This window comes from Tupaia chinensis, unplaced genomic scaffold, assembly GCF_000334495.1.
Source record: "Tupaia chinensis unplaced genomic scaffold, TupChi_1.0 Scaffold000289_1, whole genome shotgun sequence".
Lineage (NCBI taxonomy): Eukaryota > Metazoa > Chordata > Mammalia > Scandentia > Tupaiidae > Tupaia > Tupaia belangeri.
This window is the reverse complement of record NW_006159774.1, coordinates 1389325-1399862: the sequence shown is the minus strand read 5'-3', so window position 1 is coordinate 1399862 and position 10538 is coordinate 1389325.

The following is a 10538-nucleotide window of genomic DNA, read 5'->3' as shown; positions in this document are numbered from 1 at the left end:
GTGTCTCTCTCTGTCTGTCTGGTGAGCGCATGCGCCCTATAGCAAAAACCTCTCCCAAAAAAAAGAATATTACTACATTGAATGCAAAAACCTCTCCAAAAAAAAAAGAATATTACCACATTGATCATCAAAACATTGTTATGTTGTTCAATAGTTATTCTACTAGGGTTTTTTTTGAGAGATATATATATGAAAGATTGACAACCTCTTTTTTTTTTTTTTTAATTTTTTTAGAGGCATGTGCACTCGCCAGAGAGAAGTGAGAAAGTACTGCCTTCCTCCCCTCATAGGGGTTGGCCACACCACAATCCCTTCTCCCTCATTTCTCCTGTAGGGATTTTGGGCATGCATGCACATATGCCCGGCATGTTTTCCAAGCTGCCGGGTTGGGGCTGGGACTCAAATTGCACAGTCGGTCATGTGGGATCCAGCTGCATTAGCCACCACTCTTGGGGTTAGCTCAGCACCCTTATTTTCACTCTGTTGTGGTAGGCTGTCCCTAACCTTTGGCCTTGTTTACAGTATCCTGTCTGTTAAATGTTTTATGCTGAGCCCCTCCCCCATCCCTGAACACAATTAATGCTACTAAATTATATACTCGAAATAGGTTAAAGTGGTCAATTTTGTCATGCATATTTTACCAACATTTTAAAAACATGAGCCGGAACTAGATTAGTGTGGCAATAATGGTGAACTCGGTGCGATGAGGCCGTAGGAGAGTTTATCCTTTCTGTCATATATCCCTGCATTTTTCAAAGTGTTCTGCAAAAGGAAGGTATTATTTCTGTAACAAGATGAGAGGTCGTCCAAGTAAATAAATCAGGGGGGTTTCTAACACCCTACAAGACTGCCTTGTTGTTTTTATGGAAGTATGATACTTTCCACACTTAATAAAAGGACCCCAACCAAATACACTCCACAGGGCTCAGTCCAGATAAATGACAGGCAGCGTCATCTCCCTCCTAAGACTAGTCATTCTCATTCATATTTAAATAAATTTCGAATAAAAATGAAACGAAAATAAATGTGCAAATAAGCTCCCTCAGACATCGTCCAACTTGGAAATCCTCAAAGAAAAAAGAGAACTACAGAAAAGTGGGGGGCAGCCCATGTTTCTTTCTGGACATTAAGTCACTGCAGCTGAGTAAGAGACTCTGTCAGGAATTTCTGTCCCTTTTGCACCTAGAAAATGTTCTCGTAGAGACGGAATTTGGAATTTAGAAGAGACCCACAATTTGTACTCATGGCAAATCCACTTCCCTCAACACCTCTCACCCCAGATAAATGTCGAATAAATATTAAAGAATATTGGTTTGAAGGGCAGCCAACAGGGGTGCCTGCCAGCGTGTCCTCGGTCCCACAGCACGGTCCCCCTTTCCTGGCTCCTGGGCCCTCAGCTCAGGACTGGCTCAAGCAGAGTTGGAAGCGTTGGAACAACTGCCAGGAGCAGCCCCGGTGTTGACTAGGCGACAGCACACTTAGGCAGTGTCCCTCAGGGTGCGGAGGCCCCACCTAACCTTGTGGGAGGGAGGACACCACTTTGCAGACGGTCATGAGGGTTAAGTGCCGTCACACGTACAAAGCGTCTGGCTTTACATTCCTATGAAATAATACGTCACACACTGGTTGCGTGTGGAAATGGAGAAAGCACTGTGGCATGACCATACCCCCTTGGAGGCTGCTTCTTCCGGGCTCTCCATCTCTCTTTGGCAAGCCTGCAAGCTCTATGGCAGGCAATTAGAGAGAGATGCCTTCTTGGGGCCATTGTGGGCAGGGGGTACCAAAACGTAGCTACTGCTGAGTGGTGAGTCACAGGTTTGCAGTAAAACAATGGGGTAGAGGTGGCCCCGGGACCAGGTCCCGCCTGCGGTCTCCCTCCCACACTAATGAGCACACACAGAAGCACAGGGACCTCCGGCTGGAGTTTTGTGGGGTTTGTGTGAGACCGGCGCATGGGAACATGGGCTCTATTTAGCAGATGAAGACACAGGGGCCAGAGATAAAGAGGTTAGCTGCGGGGTTTAAGGTCATGGTTAGGAACTCGCCACTTTTAGGGTTTTCTCAAGCTGCTCTGGCGTGAGGGAGGAGCAGGGATTCAGGATCCCAGCTCTGCCACTAATCCTTAGTTTGGTTAGTTGATTACTTCCTTCCTGTTTCCTAAAAAAATAAAAATAAAAATAAGGGCCAGCCCGCGGGGGCGGAGGTCGAAGCAGTGGGATCCCACGTGGCTGACCACAAGGTTGAGCCTAGACCTGGAGGCTAGAAAAACACACACGGGGAGCATGAGGAAGGGACTGCAGTATGACTGTAGGGACTGCCCGAGGACTGGCACCAAGGTGCCCCCCCCCCGCATTCCTCATCCCCCTACCTGGGGAGGGCATGCTTCCCCCCTCCCCCCGCAAAATGTAAATAAACAGACACAAACAAATGCCTGGACAGCACACATTTGTGCTCCGCCCTTCTCACCTCCTTCCCCTCCAGGTGTCAGCAACAAGGTCACCTCGGGAGCCCTCCACCTTGTCGTTCTCTCTGCAGCACCCTGGTCTTTTCCTTTAGGGCACACTCCCCCCATGTGTGTGCCCCGTGATTCACCTGACATGCACCCTCACGCCCTCACGCCCTCACGCAGGCCCTTCAACTCCTCCTTCCCCTTCGCAGGTATTTGCTGGATGTTGATTCAAGAATGAATTCTCTGGGCTGTGCCAGCTGGCCCTTCTTAAGAGTCCCCTCCCTTCTCTCCCCACCCACCTCCACCTCCTTCCTCAGGTTCTCATCTAGAGAATACTGGCTGGGGAGCTGGGAGCATCTTAGATTTCCGCCAGTTCACGTGTTCTTTCATTATTTATTTATTATTTTTAAAAGAATTATTTATTGTTAAGTTTATGTATTCATTCATTTATTTTTATTATCTATTTAAAATTTTGACCAGAGAGAGAGAGAGAGAGAGAGAGAAAGCCAGAAAACAAGTGACAGGGTCTGGGACTTGAACAGTGGTCGTCCTCTCAAGATTTTGGATACGCACATACGTTCCTGGCATGAGTTTCAAGCTGCTGGGTCCGGAACTTGAACTGCAGTTGGCCATGTGGGAGTCCAGCACTTTAACCACTACATCACCTGCTATCTCTATTGTTCTTTCATTTTAAAATTTAAAAAGAGACCAGCAGATAGAGTAATGGTTACGTTGCTGGACTCCCACAGAGTGGACCACAGCTCGAGAGTCCCAGACTCAGCAGCTTAAAACTCGCACCAGGCGTGGGTGCATGCATGCCCAAAATCCTGAGAGGAAAATGGAGAAAGGATTGGAGTGTGGACATGCCCCTGGGGGTGACTTCTCACTTTCTGTTTCTCTGTCTCTGTCTCTCCAGTAAGCTCATGTGCCCTATAGCAAAAATCTCTCTCTAAAAAAATATATTTTTGTAAATACCATTTGTGATTCTGAGTGCTCTGTGACCACACCAGGCCAGGTTCTCGCATTCTCTGGGCCTGTTTCACCAACCACAAAACAAAGGAGCGGGACTGGCTTCCAGGCTCTTTCCACCTCCAGCTGCCGTAGTTCCAGTAAGGAAGGCTCCACCCTCGCCTTTGCCTGTCACCTACAGCCCCTCTAAGGCCTAGGCACACAAACAGGAAATGGGACACAGGAGCGGATGAGCAGCTTGTTCCTCTGTCGTTCGGGCAGGCAGAGGGGAACAAAGAGTTTCTGAACTTTCCAGCTACAGCCTGGCCTCTGTGCCCAAGACCTTTCCCCAACAGCGTGGGAGGAGACATTGTTTGGCTCTGGCGGGGCCTCCCCTGCCACCCCACCCATCTATTCAGAGGAGGCCCCAGAGCAGAGAAGGCAGAGGTTAGTGGACACAGGGAGGGCAGGGAGGGTGTGCCGTGGCCCAGAACAGCAGGCAGTCGAGAACCAGAACCAGAACCGGAGGAGCCCCAAGAACCGTGTCATGATTCCCAGGCTCTGGTCCCACCTGTGCCACCTTAGGGACACTCCGCCCTCCGAGGGCCTGCATTTTCCCATCTACTGAGTGAGGACCCGGTCGGCTTCTTGCTTATTTAGGTTTTCTTCCTTTTGAAAACTGTATCTATTTGTTTATCTATTTATGTATTTCATGAGGGACAGACAGAGCAGGAGGACACCCCCAACCGAGTCTTCACAGCATGACCCAGTCCCGACTCAGCCAGCGGGATCACCGCATGCACACACGCCCGGAGTGTTAACGGAGGTCCCAGATGCGAACCCAGGACCTTTCCCAGGGTCTAGCTGCCTTCCCACTGTACCACTGCCTGGCCCTGAGGTTTTGTTTCTGAGGCAGCTGGGTGACCCGGTGAACGGCACCATTTCATCATCCGTATCACAGTCCCCAATCTGTTACCCTGGGGCCCCAGGAAATGTCTTAATCTTTCTGGGCCTTAGTTTCCATTTATAAAAACTGAAACAGTAGACATCTCTACCATCGGGGGTCTGGATGAATTAAAGGCAGGACCCCCATAAAGTGCCTACTAGTGTCTGGAGTGAGTAGGAAACGTGGAGCCGGGGTTGTTTAACTTGGCTTCTGAGGCACTTCCTGTCCCCACTTTGCCCATCTGTACAAGAAGCAAGCAGAGCCCAAGGGGGCCCCGCTGACCATATGGAAGCCTACCACTTGGGGAAAGCAAACCCGAGAACTGGCCTGCACCAAGCACATGGGAAAAGAAAACCAGGCCAAAGCAGGAAATGCTATGATGCTCCCCAAAGCAGGTGGATTCAGGGGTGACGGCTGCAGCAATTCTGCAGCGGAAGGAGAGTCCTGCGCCCATTCACACTTTGCCCTGGAGAGGACCACCTCCTGCTGATGGCGGCAGTGAGATGCTGAAGACACTGTCCCTGGGTTTGTCTCTGTGCCTGCCCCTGAACGTCACAGGCAAAAGACTCAGTCCTCTGGCCTGAGAAGAACGGACAGGAATAGATGGATCATGACTCAGTCTGGACAGCTGCCACTCACTCTCCATCCCCGGAGGCTGGGAGGTGTGGCTGGAGCAGCCTCCTCCAGCACCACTCCTCAGACGGGCTTTGCTGGCCACTGTGAGGGTGACAGCCACGCCTCCCAGGGCAGTGGCCCTCTAAGCGTGGCCCACGACAGACGCTGTTTGTTCCTCCGTGAAGAACCACAGACACTGGGAATGATTCATCCTTACTGTGTTTTACCAAAGTCTCAGTCCATGAACAGCTGGAGATAAAGGGAGAACTGTGCTAAGATGTGAAGCGTGATGCAAATGAGGGGTGGGGTTGTCGTCTGCCTCCTGAGTGGCCCCGTTTTGCTCCAGCAGGCCCTCTGGCCAAGTTGTGGGTCTCCATCTTGCTGGAATGACTCCCCCGGGGACTTTCCCTCTTGACCCTAGAACATTTCACCCAGCAGAAAAGGCAATGGGTCTTGCAATTTCTGCTGGCACTGGTCCCAGCCCAGTCAAGAACATTCTAGAGAAGCCATTTTGAGCTCAGTGTTAAAAAATTGTCCACAGGGCCAGCAGGTGGCGTGGTGGTTAAGGCGCAGGAGGCCCAAGTGGCCAACCATGGTTCAAGTCCTAGATCTGGTGGGCTTGCTTTCTCTCTCTCTCTCTGGTGAGTATTCCTATAGCAAATTAAAATAATAATAAGGGGCCAACAGGTGACATGGTGGTGAGGCACTGGACTTCCCACATGGCCAAATGCGATTCCAGTCCCGGACCCGATGGCTTCCTTTCTCACGTTCCCTCTCTCTCTCTCTGTTTCTGGTGAACTCATGTGGAAAAAAAAATAATAATAAATAAAATTAAATTAAATAAATACCTTTTTTTAAAAAAAATGCTGTCCAAAGGGCCACTTCCATAGCACAGTAGTTAAGCTCTGGACATTGGGAAACAGATCCCAAAGGGCAGACCACAGTTCAAATCCCAGCCCTGGGAGCTTGAAGAGCTATCAACAGAGGAAATGAAGAAACTGGCAGTCGAAGAACCGGTGCGCTAGCCGTCATGGAGATACTCAGTTGAGAATTTCTGGCCAAGGATGCCTTTATTAGGTATAAAGAATTTTTGCAGCTGAAGGGAGCCTTAGGGGGTCTCTGCTCAAATTGTTTTGTTTTGTTTTGTTTTAAATGTCTTTCTTTCCTTTATGAGAGAAACTGAGAAAGACAGGCACCGTCAGCAGGGTCTCATGCCATAATCCCTTCCCCACCCTTCCCAGCCAGCCGAGATCACCCAGCATGTAGTAGCTGGCTGGGAACTGAACCTCTGAACCCCTGGCATTCCATATAGGCCCACCCTCACGAGTAGCTGTTACTGCTGGGGCACTGGCTGGCCCATCAAACCTTTTTCTTTTACCGATGAAGAATCTGAGGCTCAAGGAAGGATAGACCTTAGAGCAGAGGCAGGATGCGAACATTGAAGACTCCTTACTTTACCTCTAGTCATTCAACCAATCCACACTTATTGAGGACCTACCATGTCAGACCTACTATGTGCTGTTCTAAGCACTGGGGATCCAGCAGCAAACCGAACGGGCGTACACTCTGTTCTGCAAGTGCTCCCATTTCAGTTGGTAAGCAAATAAAGGAAAAAAAAAATTAGACAATAAAAAGGATTATAAAGGAAATCAAAGACATTGCCCTGTGAGTGACAGGGGTGGGGAGGGGCTGTTCAGATGGCCTCTTCCCTGCTGACCTCTCTCTAGGGTCCCTGAGCCAGCAGTGTGCTGGAGGAGGCTCATACTGGCTTACATGTGTCGGTTGTTACAGTTTCAGAAATTTGGAAAGTCCCTTGTTATACATAGCCATTATTTTTAAAATTACATTATATAAACTTAGGAATGAATTACATGTAGACAAAGTAGCAATAGGGCCAGCAGGTGGTGTAATGGTTATGGTGCTGGATCCCACATGGCCAGCTGTGGTTCGAGCTCCGAACCTGGCGGCTTGAAAAATACACTAGGTGGGCCAGCAGGTGGTATGGTAGTTAAGGGCACTGAACTCCCACATGGCCAACCGTGGTTCAAGTCCCAAACCTGGTGGTTTGCTTTCTCACTTTCTCTCTCTCTCTCATTCTGTCCCTCTCTGGTCAAGTTAAAAATAAATAAATGGATAAATAAATAAAGTTAAATAAAATAGTTCCAAAGAAAGAAAGAAAAATATACCAGGCGTGTGTGTATATGTATGCCTAAAATGAAACTGGAAGAGAAGGGACCGTAGTGTGGCCATCACTACGGGGGGGAGGCAATGTCTCACTTTCCCTCTCTGTCTCTCTCATGAGTATTTGCACTTGATAACAAAAAAAACTAAAAGGGGCGCCCCTCCCTGGGGGGGGGGGGGGGGGGGGGGGGCAATGTCTCACTTTCCCTCTCTCTCTGTCTCTCTCATGAGTATTTGCACTCAATAACAAAAAAATAAACTAAAAAGAATTTAAAGAATAGGTAGTAATAAAGCCTTATCACTTCCAAATTATTTTGCCACATTTTATGCTCATAGTTCTATTGTATCTAGACCTAATGGAAAACACTATTCAATAGTAAGTTACTTTGTATCTTTTCCCAACTCAAGTGGTAACTTGAAATTGGCCTTCTTGGAAATATTTACACTATGGCAATTGGCAAATACCAGGGCTTTTATTGTTTTTGAAGAACTGACATGAAACATTTACTAGCAAATCTATGCTTCCACATAGGGGAGGGTATGATGAGGCCCAATTTTCCTGGGAATATGGGAGGAAGGGGAGAAGGTAGCCCCAGTGAAGTGCGTGTGAACTTTTCTCTTCCTTTTTTTAAGGCTTTTGCAAGGAGGAAGCACGTCTGAGATCTCTAAATAGAACTTTTTAAAAATTTTGCCCTCGCTTTTTATAAAAAGTTTATTTTTATTTTACTCATGATAGAGTGAATAGCAGAAGGAGGCAGAAAGAGAGAGAACTCTGGATAGAGTTTAGTCACATCATGGTCTTCGTTCCCCATCCTCCAGCTCATGAGGCTCTTGGGCACCCAGGGTGTTTCAGATCAGCCAGGAGGGATCTGGACCACAGTCAGCCATATGGCTTCCAGCACAGCCATTCAGTACACTACTGTCTGTGCTACGGAGGTCGAACCTCTGAGTAGACCATTCTGTCCCTGCAAAAGAACTGCTCTCATCAATAGTATTTATCGAGGGCCTGGAGGACAATGATTCAGTCATCTATTTGTTTATTTGGGGGAAAACAAATCCAATCTAATAAATCCTGGGGAGATAAAAATTTAAAGGAGCCTTGCAGAGAATTGTTTCATGTAAATGTGGTTACTTCTGAATTCCTCTAGAATTCCATACATTGGGTTTTTTTTCTTTTGAGGCCATAATCACTGTAATAGCAGCCTAGCAAAGTGACTATTACTTCCAAGAATTAAGATAATTATAACTAATAATGATGATAAAAGCAAATGCCATTTGATAATATCATATGCCAGGCACAAGACCCTTATCTGCCATATGCACACCAACCCAAGGTCAAGCTGCCCTCCTTTAAGTTCCCCAGGATCCCTTTTTACTTTCTCAGCTGAGGTCCTGTGACCTACAGAATTCTGTGGCACTACAAGGTTCCCAACTTTGGTGGCTTTGGTGGACTTGTGGCTGCCCAGTTTAGTTTTGGGAACCCCCCCTACTCCACTCACCACCAGTGCAGAAAGGGCCAAATTCTCCCTAGCTATCTACCTACACCTAGACTGCAGGACCATGACCTAGGCCTGGCAGGTAGCAGCTTTGCATCCTAAGGGATCAAAACAAGGGGGATGCTGGTGCAACAGTACTCACAGCAGCCTCATTGGCAACAAGAGGCACAATTAGCTGCTATACAAGACTTAAACTGTCTTCACTGCCAGACCTTTACTGGTATGAACAGCTTAGTTTTCTTGTCTCCTGTCAGCAAGAAAAATATCCGCCCAATTGGGGCCAACAGATGGCATGGTGGTTAAGGTGCTAGACTTCCACATGTCCAACCATAGTTCAAGTCCCAGATCCAGCAGCTTGAAAATCACACTGGCATGTGTGCATGGGTGCCCAGAATCCCAGAAGGGGAATGTAGAAGGGATTGTGGCATTTCCCTCTCACTGTCTCTTTTTGGTGAGCACATGCACGTGCCCTTAAAAAGAAATTCTCCCGAAGCAGGCTTTTTCTGCCTCAGTGACCAAGAGTCTCCCTCTGTTGTTTACAGCCATGACCTGTCTGCTACCCCTCCTCATGCGCAGTTCCGTACAAAAGCCCTAGACATTTCCTGAGCACAGGGGAGAGTCCCATGCTGACTCTTCATGCCATGGAAAGAATTCTTAAGCATTCACTTAAAATAGCACATAGAAATATTAATTTCTGAGGTCAGCAGGTGGCATAGTGGTTAAAGTGCTGGATTCCCATGTGGTTAACTGTGGTTGGAGTCCTAGACCCCAGTGGCTTAAAACTCATGCTAGGTACGTGTGTGCATTCCCAAAATCCCAAGAGGAGAATGGAAGGGACTGAGGTGTGGCCACCCCCTGGGCCACTTCCTGACTCACTGTCTCTCTCTGTTTCTCTGGAAAGCACATGTGCACTATAGCAAAAAACTCAAAAAAAAAAAATAATAATAATTTTCCCTTCCTCTGCATGGCTGTGTCTAACTTATGAAAACAGAGTTTGCTCCACCAACTACCGATGCACACCCATGAGCAAACCCAGACTCAGTGCCTGCTCTCGGGGACAAGCTTCCTTAAAAGACATCCTGCAAAGCAGCTTCGCTTTCCCCACAGATCCCAGGCAAATTCCTCTTGGGGACAGCTGGCCTGTCACCAGCGGACCTGTACTCGTGAAGCATGAGAAAGGCAGACAGCCGTTTCTCTGCACACAGATGTTGCCAACTTCAGTGTTGCTGCTCTAAACAGGCAGCCCCTTGCCCCAAGAACACCCCCATACTTTTCCATGCCCTTCCAGTCACCAGGGCCACCTGGATTCTACAGCAGGAGCGACACAGGATGGTTCGTGCTCTCCACCTCTCCCCTCTCCACCCTCCTAACTCCCGCAGGGTTCAGTGTCACAGTCCTCTCCTCTGGGAAGCCATTCCTGGCCACCTCCCCAGACAGGCCCGTACTACATGGTCCTCACTGTGCAGCCATTCAAAGACCGTCTCCCCAGCTGAGTGACAGCCCCCACACATGCAAGCGTTGTGACCGATGCCTACCCCACACTCAGGACGTGCCCAATACATCCTGGAAGATTAATAAATGAACAGATGGGGCCAGCCAGTGGCATGATGGTTAGGTGGCTTGAGGGACACACCAGGCACGTGTGCCCAAAATCCCGAGAAGAGAGTGGAGAAGGAGTTGTGGCATGGCCATTCCCCCTGGGGGTGTTTTCTCACTTTCTCTTTTTGGTGAGCACAGTGCCCTATACCAAATGAAAAATAATAATAATAAATGAAAATAAGGGAATAAATAGACTTATGATGGCTCAGTGGTGGTGTTGGATGAACATCTGATTCACAGCACCAATCTCTGGAGCAGCTACATCTTCTAGAACTTCAGTTCCTGGTGCCCACACTGACAAGAG